Source organism: Cynocephalus volans, chromosome 7 (genome assembly GCF_027409185.1).
Source record: "Cynocephalus volans isolate mCynVol1 chromosome 7, mCynVol1.pri, whole genome shotgun sequence".
In the NCBI taxonomy this organism is placed as follows: domain Eukaryota; kingdom Metazoa; phylum Chordata; class Mammalia; order Dermoptera; family Cynocephalidae; genus Cynocephalus; species Cynocephalus volans.
Window position 1 is genome coordinate 125,783,634 of NC_084466.1, and position 15,369 is coordinate 125,799,002.

The 15,369-nt window shown below is 40.0% G+C and overlaps 2 pseudogenes; both read right to left on the bottom strand.

The window, feature by feature from the left end:
• LOC134381764 (large ribosomal subunit protein mL42-like) overlaps positions 1 to 8,576 on the bottom strand; it is a 43,850-nt pseudogene extending 35,274 nt beyond the window's left edge.
• Positions 8,577 to 8,977: 401 nt separating this feature from the next.
• The window catches only part of LOC134381765 (cytochrome P450 2C9-like), a 29,416-nt pseudogene continuing 23,024 nt past the window's right edge, over positions 8,978 to 15,369 (bottom strand).

Genomic DNA, 15,369 nt, shown 5'->3' on the forward strand with positions numbered 1-15,369 from the left:
AGGTAAGCTAACAGGTGTAGTTATTTTATTTATTTATTTATTTATTTGGCTGGCTGGTTCAGGGATATGAACCCGTGACCTTGGTGTTACAAGGCTGCACTCTAACCAACTGAGTTAACTGGCCAGCCCAATTTTTTTTTGGCAGCTGGGCAGTACAGGGATCCAAACCCTAGACCTTGGTGTTATAACACCACGCTCTAACAAGCTAAGCTAACTGGCCAGTTAATTTTTGACTGTGTTCACTTCATGTCCAATTCAGAATCAGGGTAGGAAGTGTTACATCATATATGACTGCCTGTGGGAGAGAAATGAAGTCTTTCTGGAAGAAGAAGCATCATCAGAAACTCTGAATTTTCGGAGAGATCTGGCAAGATGGCGGCGGCTGCGGCAGCTGGCGCGGAGTAGCTGAGGTGGAAAAGGTGGCCACTGGGCCTCAGGCAGCCGGGAAACTTGTGGACCTTCCTCTGGCCATCTCTTAAGGGAGGACTGCTGCTGCTGGCCGGTCGTGGGGGCTCAACGCCACTTTGCCCCTGGCAGGAGAGGCTGCCTCATTTACAGGCAACAGCTTTGAAGTGTGGAGCAGGAAAAGAACTGATTCTTAGCTGCAAAAGTGAGTCTTGAAACAGGGAACACGGCGCCAGGGCTGCTGTGGATGCAGCCAGGATCCCGGAGGCTGGGGCCGCACTGAAGGCGGCCAGCTGCCCTATTCAGGATTCGAGGTTTCAGGCCACCATTAAAGAAGATTCCTGGGAGCGCCCGAGCGGCGCCGCGACTGAACAGCCCGAGGCGGCAGCCCCGAGAACACTGAAGGCAACAAACCAGAGACAGGGCGTGCGCCCGACCTGGCACAGCACTGTGAGTGATCCCTGGCACAGCTCTGTTCGGGGGGTGGATGCCCACGCGGCTCCCGCCTGCACCACCAGGCCACTCACTGCCCCGGTGCTGCCTCCATTTTCCCAGGTGCGGGCAGCTCCACCCTACTTGGCCATCACTGAGCCCATTTGCTTGGCCTGGCGCGGGGCTTTCTGGACCCTGCGGACCGGCCTCCTTTCCCACTCCCTCCCCCACTCCCTCCGCGGTTCTCTGGTGGGGCTGGGGGTGTGGGGCGTCCCGACCAGTGTTGGGAGGGCTAGGAAGTACGGGCGGGCCGACTGTCACTCCACCACACCCTGGACTCCGCCCCGGTAAACTTCCTGTTACTGGGAGGCAGATACCATCTCTGCGACCACCAGTTTGGAAAAAAGCCTAACGAATTTCTGGTTGGGAATAGTGTGGTAGGAGAGTTCCCAGGTCCGCTTGAACCTGCCGGAGAGCAGGCTGCAGGCGGGCACTAGACTCGGTTTATACCAGGGGGATACAAAGGTGAACAAGACCCGAGAAAGATCTACACAGTGCTACAAAGGCACCCAGAGAGACTGGTCGTCTGTGCCTAGCAGAAACCTGGTAGACTTCCTGGGTGAGGCGGTGCTGAGCAGGGTCTTGAAGGCCCAGCTGATAGACGAGGGGTACAGAAGACACACCCCAGCCCAGCACAGTGTGCACAGAGGGGGGAGACTTGGGGCCAAGGAGGCGGAGACTCGACAGAAACCACACACCCGGTGGGGTCGCCACTGCACGATCTAACAGCCTGGGCCAGAGCACACGGAACGGGGAGAAGTCCTGTACAGAAAGTGAAAGCTCAACAGAGATCACACACCCTGTGGTACGTGATCCACCAGCCCAGCAGAGTACAAGCTGACCAGAAAGGTGGATCCCCGGAGAAGCCCAAGACCCGAGGCAACCACACACACAAGACACTAGAGGCCAACTGAGCAGTCACGGCGGGAGCCATACCAAATTGGCAACCACAGCAACATCCTAGTTAGTCATTAGTCTCAAACCGGTGGACTGTGAAACCCCCTGCCACAATGAATAAACACCAAAAAAAAGACACCAGAAATACAAAAAATCAAGAAAGTACACCACCAAAAGTTAATAAATCTCAAACTCTAGATCCTATAGAACAAGAAGCCCTTGAAATAACTGACAAGGAATTTCGAGTGATAATTCTAAGGAAATTGAATGAGATACAAGAAAACTCAGCTAGACATCATGATGAAATGAGGAAAAGTATACAGGATCTGAAAGAGGAAATATACAAGGAAATCAATGTCCTGAAAAAAAATGTAGCAGAACTTGCTGAACTGAAGAAGTTATTCAGCGAAATAAAAAACACAACGGAGAGTTTAACCAGCAGGCTTGTCGAAGTTGAAGAGAGAACCTCTGAACTTGAAGGTGGGCTGTTTGAAATAACACAAGCAGACAAAAAGAAAGAAAAAAGAATCAAGGACATGGAAGAAAATCTGAGAGAGATATCAGACAACCTCAAGCGCTCAAATATCCGCGTCATGGGTATTCCAGAAGGGGAGGAAAATGGAGATTCCATTGAAAACATATTCAACAAAATAGTGGCAGAAAACTTCCCAGGTATAGGAAAAATCACAGATCTTCAGATCCAGGAAGCTCAACGATCTCCAAACGTATTCACCCCAAAAAGGCCTTCTCCAAGACATGTCATAGTCAAATTGGCAAAACTCAGAGACAAAGAGAGAATCTTAAAAGCTGCAAGAGAGAAGCGTCAAATCACCTATAAGGGAGCCCGAATCAGGTTAACATCAGACTTTTCATCACAAACCCTAAAAGCTAGAAAGGAATGGGATGATATTTTCAAAATACTAAAAGACAAAGAGTGCCAGCCAAGAATACTCTACCCTACAAGGCTATCCTTCCAAAATGAGGGGCAAATAGTATATTTCTCAGACAAACAAAAACTGTGGGAGTTCACTACCACAAGACCACCCTTACAAGAAATCCTCAAGGGAGTACTGGGTTTGGTTCCTGAAAAATAACTACCACTGACATAAAAACCTAAGAAAAATCTAAACGCGCTAGTACAATAAAAATGGCATTCATGAAGAGAAAACAAGCTAACAAAAACACTATCTACAACCTAAGGAACCAACAAACACAGAAACCAAACAGTAAATCAGAAAGCAAGGAACAAAAGACACCTAAGACAACCAAACAACCAATAAAATGCTAGGAATAAATCAACACCTTTCAATAACAACTCTTAATGTAAAAGGCTTAAATTCCCCAATTAAAAGACACAGACTGGCTGACTGGATCAAAAAGCAGGACCCAACTATATGCTGCCTATAAGAGACCCACCTCACCCATAAAGATTCAAACAGACTAAGAGTGAAAGGATGGAAAAAGATTTACCATGCAAACAGAAAAGAAAAACGAGCTGGAGTGGCTATTCTTATATCTGACAAAATAGACTTTAAACTAAAAACCATAAAAAGAGACAACGAGGGACACTACTTAATGATAAAAGGACTGATCCATCAAGAAGACATAACAATCATAAATATGTACGCACCCAATGTTGGAGCAGCCAGATTTATGAAACAAACTCTACTAGACCTAAAGAAGGAAATAGACACTAATACCATAATAGCAGGGGACCTGAACACTCCACTGTCAATATTAGACAGATCATCTAGGCAAAGAATCAGTAGAGAAATACAAGATCTAAACAAGACTCTAGACCAATTGGAATTGGCAGATATCTACAGAACATTCCACCCAACAACCTCAGAATATTCATTCTTCTCATCAGCACATGGATCATTTTCCAGGATAGATCACATATTAGGTCACAAATCAAGTCTCAATAAATTCAAAAAAATTGGAATTATCCCATGTATCTTCTCAGACCACAATGGATTAAAACTAGAAATTAATAACAAACAAAACTCTGGGAACTATACAAACACATGGAAATTAAACAGCATTCTACTTAATGACATATGGGTCCAAGAAGAAATCAAGCAGGAAAGCAAAAAGTTTATTGAAACTAATGAAAACAATGATACATCATACCAAAACCTGTGGGATACTGCAAATGCAGTATTGAGGGGAAAATTTATTGCATTAAATGCTCACTTCAGAAGAATGGAAAGATGGCAAGTGAACAACCTAACACTTCACCTTAAAGAACTACAAAAACAAGAACAATCCAATCCTAAAGTTAGCAGACGGAAAGAAATCATTAAGATCAGAGCAGAACTGAATGAAATTGAAAACCAAAAAACAATTCAAAAGATCAACGAATCAAAAAGTTGGTTTTTTGAAAAGATAAATAAAATTGACAAACCATTAGCATGGCTAACAAAAAAAAGAAGAGAGAAGACTCAAATAACAAAAATTAGAAATGAAAACGGCGATATTACAACAGATTCATCTGAAATACAAGGAATCATTCGAGACTACTCTAAACAACTATACGCCAACAAATTTGAAAATCTGGAGGAAATGGATAAATTTCTGGACACACACAAGCTCCCAAAACTGAACCGTGAAGACGTAGAAAATTTGAACAGACCAATAACAATAAAGGAGATTGAAGCTGTTATCAGAAGGCTCCCAACAAAGAAAAGCCCAGGACCAGATGGATTCACAGCAGAATTTTACCAAACATTCAAACAGGAATTGACACCGATTCTTTACAAACTATTCCAAAAGATTGAAACGGACGCAAATCTCCCAAACTCATTCTATGAAGCAAACATCATCCTGATACCAAAACCAGGTAAAGATATAACCAAAAAAGAAAACTACAGGCCGATATCCTTGATGAATATAGATGCAAAAATCCTCACTAAAATACTAGCGAACAGAATACAGCAACACATACGAAAAATTATTCATCACGATCAACTGGGATTCATCCCAGGGATGCAAGGTTGGTTCAACATACGCAAATCAATAAATGTGATACACCATATTAATAAACTCAAACACAAGGACCATATGATCATCTCTATAGATGCTGAAAAAGCATTTGATAAAGTTCAGCACTCATTAATGACAAAGACCCTCTATAAGTTAGGTATAGAGGGAAAGTATCTCAACATAATTAAAGCCATATATGACAAACCCACTGCCAATATCATCCTGAATGGGAAAAGCTGAAAGCTTTTCCTTTAAGAACAGGCACTAGACAAGGATGCCCACTCTCACCACTCCTATTCAACATAGTGTTGGAAGTACTAGCCAGAGCAATCAGAGAAGAGAAGGAAATAAAGGGCATCCAGATTGGAAAAGATGAAGTCAAACTGTCCCTGTTTGCAGATGACATGATCCTATATATCGAACAGCCTAAAACCTCTACAAAAAAACTGTTGGAATTGATAAATGATTTCAGCACAGTAGCAGGATACAAAATCAACACACAAAAATCAGTAGCATTTCTTTTCTCCAAGAGTGAACATGCAGAAGGTGAAATCAAGAAAGCTTGCCCATTTACAATAGCCACCAAAAAAATAAAATACTTAGGAATTGAGTTAACCAAGGAGGTGAAAAATCTCTATAATGAGAACTACAAACCACTGCTGAGATAAATTAGAGAGGATACAAGAAGATGGAAAGATATTCCATGCTCTTGGATTGGAAGAATCAACATAGTGAAAATGTCCATACTACCCAAAGTGATATACAAATTCAATGCAATCCCCATCAAAATTCCAAAGACATTTTTCTCAGAAATGGAAAAAACTATTCAGACATTTATATGGAACAATAAAAGACCACGAATAGCCAAAGCAATGCTCAGCCAAAAAAAATAAAGCTGGAGGCATAACACTACCTGACTTTAAGCTATACTACAAAGCTATAATAACCAAAACAGTATGGTATTGGCATAAAAACAGATACACTGACCAATGGAATAGAATAGAGAATCCAGAAATCAACCCACACACTTACTTCCATCTGATCTTTGACAAAGGCACCAAGCCTATTCACTGGGGAAGGGACTGCCTCTTCAGCAAGTGGTGCTGGGATAACTGGATATCCATATGCAGGAGAATGAAACTAGATCCATACCTCTCACCGTATACTAAAATCAACTCAAAATGGATTAAGGATTTAAATATACACCCTGAGACAATAAAACTTCTTAAAGAAAACATAGGAGAAACACTTGAGGAAATAGGACTGGACACAGACTTCATGAATACGACCCCCAAAGCACGGGCAACCAAAGGAAAAATAAACAAATGGGATTATATCAAACTAAAAAGCTTCTGCACAGCAAAAGAAACAATTAAAAGAGTTAAAAGACAACCAACAGAGTGGGAGAAAATATTTGCAAAATATACATCTGACAAAGGATTAATATCCAGAATATATAAGGAACTCAAACAACTTTACAAGAAGAAAACAAGCAACCCAATTAAAAAATGGGCAAAAGAACTAAGTAGGCATTTCTCTAAGGAAGATATACAAATGGCCAACAGACATATGAAAAAATGCTCAACATCACTCAGCATCCGGGAAATGCAAATCAAGACCACATTGAGATACCATCTAACCCCAGTTAGGATGGCTAAAATCCAAAAGACTATGAACGATAAATGCTGGCGAGGCTGCGGAGAAAAAGGAACTCTCATATATTTTTGGTGGGACTGCAAAATGATGCAGCCTCTATGGAAAATGGTATGGAGGTTCCTTAAACAATTGCAAATAGATCTACCATACGACCCAGCCATCCCACTGTTGGGAATATACCCAGAGGAATGGAAATCATCAAGTTGAAGGTATACCTGTTCCCCAATGTTCATCGCAGCACTCTTTACAATAGCCAAGAGTTGGAACCAGCCCAAATGCCCATCATCAGATGAGTGGATACGGAAAATGTGGTACATCTACACAATGGAATACTACTCAGCTATAAAAACGAATGAAATACTGCCATTTGCAACAACATGGATGGACCTTGAGAGAATTATATTAAGTGAAACAAGTCAGGCATAGAAAGAGAAATACCACATGTTCTCACTTATTGGAGGGAGCTAAAAATTAATATATAAATTCACACACACACATACACACACACACACACAAACCGGGGGGGGGGGAGAAGAAGATATAACAACCACAATTATTTGAAGTTGATACAACAAGCAAACAGAAAGGACATTGTTGGGGGGGAGGGAGAAGGGAGGGAGGTTTTGGTGATGGGCAGTAATAATCAGCTACAATGTATATCGACAAAATAAAATTTAAAAAAATAAAAAAAAGAAACTCTGAATTTTCTCATACATAATATCTGTATTTATCCAAAAGTTACTATTCTTTTCAAAGATAAAACTAAGTGTCCACAAGCAGAAGTCTGTGGAGAGGAGAAGACAATAAAAAGAGACCCACATTAGAGAACATTTCTCTCTTAATATTATGAGGTCAGTATTATTTTGGTACCAGAAATCTGACAAGAAAATCTTGAGGAAGAAAAAATCACAGACCAAAATCTCTTATGAATATAAATACAGAAGTCTTCAACCATATGAAACAAATCAAATATGGTTGTGTGTGTCTACTTATGTATATTTATGAAGGAAAGTGAGGTCAATATATACAATCATACCAACAGATGCAAGTAATTGATTTAATAAATTTAGAAACACTTGCTTAACAAAAATTCATATAAAAATAAGACAAGAGGACAAACTTCCCTAATCTGCTAAGGAGTATCTTCCAAAATGCACTTAAAAATAATATTCCATAGTTAGTTGTTAAGCCTCCACCCCTTCCTGCTTCTGTTTCAGAAATGAAACATGGATGCACACTGTCACCAATTTCATTCAACTCCAGCCTGGAAATCGTAGCCAGTGCAATAATGCAGAAGGGAAAAACTAAGGACAAAAGAATTGGAAGATAAGGGCCGAGCCCGTGGCGCACTCGGTAGAGTGCTGCTCTGGGAGCGCGGCGACGCTCCCGCCGCGGGTTCGGATCCTATATAGAAATGACCAGTGCGCTCACTGGCTGAGTGCCGGTCACGAAAAAAAAACGACAAAAAAAAAAAAAAAAAAAAGAATTGGAAGATAAGAAACAAAGCAAATATCAATTCAGACAGCAGGATAATGTACATAGAAATTTCTAATGAATCTACAAACATCTAGCAAGGATGAGTAAATTTACAATGATCGCTAAATGTAAGTTAATAAATGGAAAAGGCTTTGTATAAATGTTTAACAAATAAATACTATGTCTGAAAAACCTAAGAGTTGCAAGCCACTGCACTGAAAACACATTACTGAGGAAACAAAAGAAAGCTCAAATAAATTGGCAGCATAACTGTAAGGTCATCCAATTCCCTCTGCTTTCTTTCTGTATCCTGACCAAAAATCAGAGTGCCTTGATCCCTCTGTGACCCAGGTTCCTCCCAGCAGGCTTGAAACAAAACTGGGGCCTTAAACATTCGCAGGTACTGATAAAGATATCCAGATTGTTACCCAAAACCACTAAAAGAAACTGGTCCCACCCATTGGCCAAACTCCTTAAACCCTCATGTAAACTCCATTCCTTGGCCTCCTCACTGCAGACATACCTGAGTACAACATCTCTTTTCTCTTGCTGCCTGTCTTGAGGATATGCTGCAGGACTCTGTATGTAAGTTCCTCCAATAAATGTTTTGGACTGATAACCCTGGCATTTAGTGCTTCTTTCTTTGGAATCCCTACCAGCCCCATCTTGGGATGGTTTGGAACACTCCCTTGTGGGAATTCTTCTGCCATCACATTTGCGGTGATTCCAGCCACAAGTTCAGTAGAATAAAATAATAACTGCATCTATTCTAATTGGAAGTATAATCACATTTACGAAATTAAATATTGAACACATCATGGTGTCAATTATTTCCAAATTGATCTAGAGATTTAATGTTACTCTGATGACAAACTGACAATTTTAACATTTATTTAGAAAGGTAAACACCTCAGACTGACCAAAACATTATTAAACAAGTAGAGCAAATTTGGAAGACTTACACTACCAGGTACCAAGACCTTTTAGGAAGATTTATAGCCCCAAACTGTAAACAGCATAAAGTCCATTAAGGTGCCATGCATATGAGTTTGGCTCTTCTCTCATATCATGTGGGTAGAGGTCTGAAACCACACTGTGAACTTGGGAATTTCAAGAGCACCGAGTTGAAATGTAGGAGAAACAAGCTTACCTTAGGGATGATGTAGTTTCTGAATTTAATGTCACAGGTCACCCCATGGGGAAGGTTGATGGGGACAAGGTCAATGTATCCCTGGATCTCGTACACCACAGCATCTGTGTAGGGCATGTCACTCCTGTCCTGCATGCAGGGGCTCCGGTGTCTGCCAACCACATGTTCAATCTCTTCCTGGACTTTAGCTGATAAGACACAAGGAAGAACTGATGCAAAGGGAGAAAAACGGCATTTGTTGTAGCAATTCAAGGATGCATAAAACATTACAAAGGTATCCTAACAGCATTATGCACATAAATTATATGAACAGAAGTACATTTAAACTTAGAGAAATTATTGCTATAATTCAAAATCATATATTTGTGCCATAAGCTAAGCATAAAGATTAATCTGTACATACAAATATAATAGCATATATGATAAGTAATATCAATCAAAATGATGAAATGTTTGCAAATATAAAGTTAGCATGTAATTAGGTAAAATAATTACTATCTTGCTGAAAGAGAAGCAGGAATCATATTAATTTTCTATCAAAATGATTTATCATGATTAAAAATTAAATTCTGCTAGTGGATGTATGTGTATGTATGTGTTTGTGTGTTTTGTGTGTCTGTGTGTGTGCACTTTGCCGTGGTACTCTCTTCATGTTCCCGCTTCCCAATTGTGGCCACTTTGAGAACTCTAGTAGCTTCTGAATAATACATTCATGTTTCTAAATAAAAATCATCTGTTTCTACTTTCTATTTTTTACTTATCCATTTTTAGAGAATATGTAAACATTTCTCGATATAACAGATAAAAACTCTAATCTCCATCTCTACCTCGTAGTTGAACACACATCCACAAACAGGTACAGATACATGTGTGCGCACACACACACACACACACACACACACACACACGTCTACTCAACTGTGTTTCTCAGAATACTAAGGTACTTCAAAACATTCAGGAACAATTTGTATTATCTTTTAATTCTATTTATCCACAAACTTTTTGAAGTACTACATAATGTGGTTTTGTGCCTGATATGTTTTCTGACTACATAAATATGTTTCACTGGTTAGACAACTAGCATAGGTTTCATTTTTGTTGGACTTAAGCATGTCTCTCTTAATTTATAATTTTCTAAGAGGATACTTCAAAAAGTTCATGGAAAAATTGAATTGGAAGATAATATTAATCTTTCCACTGTTTAAAGATCCCTCACATTACCTGAGTTACATTTATTTCCCAATACCCAGGTACATGTTTGAAACTCCTAGTAACAATTTCCCAATTATTGGAAAACATCATAAAATCGGTAACACTCTTTTGTTCTTGGTGTCTGCCTTCACACCGGCATTGTCAACCTGGTCCTTTCTGAAGGGACCTGGGGCCCAGCAGCCTCCAGGTTTTCTAGGCCTGGTGTCCAGCAGCCTCCCTGACAGTCTCATTCTCCTACATGAGGCCTCCTGATTCCTGGATCCCATGACTTCCTCTGACTTGGTTTCAGACATTTGGATGGAGCACATCCTCTGGAATTTTCTGCGAAAGGGAAAATATGGAGTAAAAATTTTGGCAAATGTGCAGGTCTGAAAATACACTTATCAATTGATACACAAGCTAATAGTTACGCTTGAGAATTTTGATGCTGTTCTGAATCCTAAATCTTTATATATGACCTGGTATGTCTCTCCAAAAGTCTTTTATGATTTCTCCTTTAATCTCAGTTTTCTAAAATTCCATACCCTGGTTCTTTGGGTGAATATTTTTATTTTATTCACTGTGCTGGACATTTAGAAACAATTTTCTGTTTAGAGGGCAAAATATGGAGGTTTTTTTTCTCTAGATCTGCTCACTTTCAAAGGATATGTCTTGCTGCTGAATTTTAGAAAGCAAGACAGAGAGAAAAGCTAAAAGTCTGTGAATTGAAGAACAGAAATTTTACCAAACCTTCTTTCCCAGCCCACACCTCACTTTTCTCTGTCACTGCACAGTGTCCCTGAGTATAGGGATTCATAGACATAGTTTTTTTAGAGACTGAGCCTCCTTTTCCTTGGGGGATAATCCATTACCTGATAAAAGAGTTGTAGATGGAACTTGGACAGGAAAAGTCTCCTTTTTCCGCATCATTTTTGACCTTCTCGGACACTTGTTATTTCAAAATATGGAATCTTGTGGGATTGTAGGGACACAGACTGGCTTTTCTTCTTTCATATGTCTTCCTTCTCTGACACTAACGTTACAACTTCATCTCCTCTGCTGAGTTACTTTTACACTTCAGTCTGATTTCTGTATTTTAGAAATTTGCTGAAGAGTTGTTGGATGTTTCCAGCACTCCTCTCCTCCTACTTTAATAAGAATAAACTTCATATGTAATTAGGTTATTATTATTTTGGTGGAATCCTATCAAGAGAAATATATATGTTTCTTATCTGCTGCATAACTAGAACTATTTAAAGGTAAATTTCTAAAGTAAAGCTATTTAGAAATGTTAAAATTATTGATCCTCTCCCCCCCCAAAAAAAATCTCATTTTTTCAGATACTAGTTTTATAGATACAAACTTCTAGAATAAAAAAATTCCTTTAGATATATCTTCTGCCTAAATGTAAACATCTTTCTCATGAATCGAACTTTTTAGAATACTTCCCAGGCTAGAAATGATCTCAGACAGCATCACTAAATTTCTAGGACTTTCACTAGTACCTCCATGAGAAGAGTTTACATTTTCCCAGGATTAGAGCCCTGAATTTTCAGAAGGAGGACTGGAATTCACAAGAACATACTACTGTTCAAAGTAGTCTTTTCATAATAAAAACAATATGCAATCCCAGGCCAATTGATGGTGGCTCTTCCTGCCACAAACGACCTCAAATGGGATCCAGACATGACACCAGAGCTTTATTCCTTCTCCTACTGCCATGCTGTCTTTACTTTTCTTAGTCACCCTCCCATGTTCTGCAAAGATGCCACATCTTAATCACATCCTTAAGTTTGGACAGATTGCAGCTGGTAGCACAGAAGTTTAATAATGAAGCTTCTCTAAGAGAAAGAATATGGAGGACACTAGCAAGATCTTCCCAACATCTTTGCTGAAATTTACTCTGCTCATCAGTGTGTTCATACCTGTGACCTCTGGGTGCTTCAGCAGGAGCAGGAGTCCATATCTCAGGGTGGTGCTTGTGGTCTCTGTGCCAGCCCCAAACAAATCAAGTGCAGTAATTACCACGTTTTCAAAGGTAAACTCCAAATGCTGTTTGTGCTTTTCCTAGGAACATTTTAATGCAATTATCTGACTAATTTTATGTCAGTATATTTAACTGCAGTATATTCAGAATAACTCACATCATTATAAAATTAGCCAAACACAGAATCTAGACAATACAGTATTGGAACAAAATACTGTATTATGTGGCAGAGACTGTAGATCAGTTCATTCAAACTTATTCACTATCCCCTTATTCCTTGCTTGCCTAAAATTTCCATTCATGAGAATCTTTACAGCTAGATGAGCCAGGCAGCATATTTCTTTCCCAAAAAGGATGTAAGCAGTAGCCTACTGGTAACACTTTTTCTATTTCCTCCATCTCACTTAAAACACAGATGTAAAGGAGTAGGTAGGTAGACATCACCTTGGGACATGAAGATTTAACCATGAAAATGAAGGCCTATATACCAAATATGGTGAAGAAAAATTGGAGGCACTTGACTCTTTGATGCTTCAAAGCTACTGTATTATCTCTGGATTAGCCCACCATGGGATTCTTTTTATCTCTGTTAAATAAACCCACTGTTTGTTCAAGTCATTATTAAGTAGAATTTGTCCTGTTTGTAAACAAACACAATATTAATTGATATAAGTAAGTAAATTAGGACCACATCATGAAAGATGTTACAAGCCTGAATGAAAAGTTTGCCTTTCTTGACCTGGCATCCAGCCAGAAGCCACCACCTGTCCTAACCCACCACCTGGAGCAGGAGCCAGCTGAGGGAGGAACACACACAACCCAGCAACCAGCTGGAAGAATGCACCAGCCCCTTCCAACTGCCCCAAGCAGGAGCCAGCAAAAGGAGCAACTTGCATGACCCAGCACCCAGCCATAAGCCACTGCACACTCCCTCCAGCCACGCAGAACAGGAGCCAGAAGAGGTGGTTTACCACTAGCACTGCCATAGCTTCTGTCCTCACAAGGAGGGCCCACTGCCACAGTAACAGCCTGGACCACCCTGCAGGCAGCCAGCCACACACATTTTTCAAAGGAAGACATGCAAATGGCCAACAGGTGGTTGATAAAATGCTCAACATCACTAATCCTCAGGAAAATACAAATCAAAACCACACTGAGATATCATCTCACCTCTGTTGTACTGGGCATTATTAATAAAACCATGAAGAAGAAATGTTGGAGAGGATATTGAGAAAAGGGGACTCTTCTACTCTGCTGATGGGATTGTAAAATAGTAAAGTCATTATGCAAAGCAGTATGGAGGTTCCTCAAAAACTGCAGATAGAACTGCAATATGATCCGGCAATCCCACTTCTGGGTATATACCCAAAGGTATGGAAATCATCATGTTGAAGGGATACCTGCACTCCCATGTTCACTACAACTCTGTTTACAATAGTCAAAATATAGAACCAACATAAATGTCCATTGACAGATGACTAGATAAGGACATTGTAGTATATATCAACAATGAAATACTACTCAGCCATAGAAAAAGTATGAAATTCTATATCTGTAGCAACATGTATGAGTTTGGAGAAAATTATGTTAAGTGAAATAAGCCAGATGCAGAAGAGGAATACCATATGTCCTAACTCATAAGTGGGTGTTAAGAAAGAAGTAAAGAAGAAAGAAACAAACAAAGAAAGAAAGAAAGAAAGAGAAACAAACAAATAAACAAGCGAAAAAAGGAAGGAAGGAAGGAAAGAAGAAAGTAGGAAAAGACCACAATAATATGTTAACCTTTCAGAAGGAGAGAAAATTCAATGGTTATTAGTGGATGGGGGAGGGGAAGGGAGAAGGGGGTGGAGAGAGATTGGATAAGGGGTATAAAGAATAAAGAATATGATTTGTAATAATGAATATGCTAATAATATTGATTTGGTTTAAATATGTTGTACACTAGTGATGGTAGACAATGTTGTACCCTGAAAATACATATAATGAATTATGCTCCAATTAAAAAGAAATAAAAATAAATTAGAATTTTAGGTTTCTAGAAATCACCTAAAAATTATACAGCATTTAATGATCCTCAGTCTTGTACCCACAATTCTATCAGATATTATGAATATGAAAGGTGATCCTGAGCTCCAAAGACAAAACCATTTATGGCAGACTCAAAGTTTACATTGACATAAATCTAATAATCTTTGTACAATAGCCAGTGAAGCCATATTTGTTGATATTATTAGATTAGACTGCACAAAAAAATTGAATCAATGCAACTAGTTGGTTATTTCAGGTCAAAATATATTTTGCATAGGTTAATCCAGACTTATTTCTCTATTCTTTTTTTAAGAAAATTCATTTATTTATTAATATATATATTTTTTTACATTATAAGATGTTGCAGAGCAGTTGGGGGAGGGGGAGAGAGGAAGGGAAAGGGAAATAGGGTGGGAGAAGGAGGAGAGAGGGGAGTGGTTGAGGCCCATGGAACCCCCTTCATTCCAGCAGGGGAGACAAAGGGGCTTCCAGTTGCATCTTGGTCATTGCTGGGTAGGGTGCAGTTTTTCGGGGGACATGGCTGAAGTCCTTGGCCCCCCACCACCACAGCTTGGGAGCCTAGGGTGCTTCCTGAAGTGGCTCAGTGGTCATCCCTGGGCTAGGTGCAGTTGTCTGAGTGGGGGTGGCTAAGGACCACGTCCTTCTCCCCTCCCCAGCTTGGGAGTCCAGGGGGCTCCCAGTCCTTCTAGGTTGCATAGGTCTTCTTCGGTGGTGTTAGACTTATGAAATATCAAACTTTGTCTTTGATCTGTGGGTATTTTTTTTTCTTTCAGTTCTGTTGTGGATTATTCGCTGTTCCTATCACTTAAACTCTGCACTAGAGCTAAGTTGTCCTTTGGTTACTACCAAAGTGGGGGAAATTCCTAAGAGAACCAGGACTTGAACCCTGTGGTTGAGCTAAATTGCTGCGTTACTGCTGATTCTCTGGGGAAGGCTTTTTATGCAGCTCAGGTTACAATTGTTTTCCTTATAAGTACTTCTGGGTCTTGTGAGGACCAGTACACATGGATTGTGTGGAAATTCTGGTCTGGGCCTGAGTCTTTTCAGCAAACTGCACCCCCTGAAGTTCTATGTTCCTGAC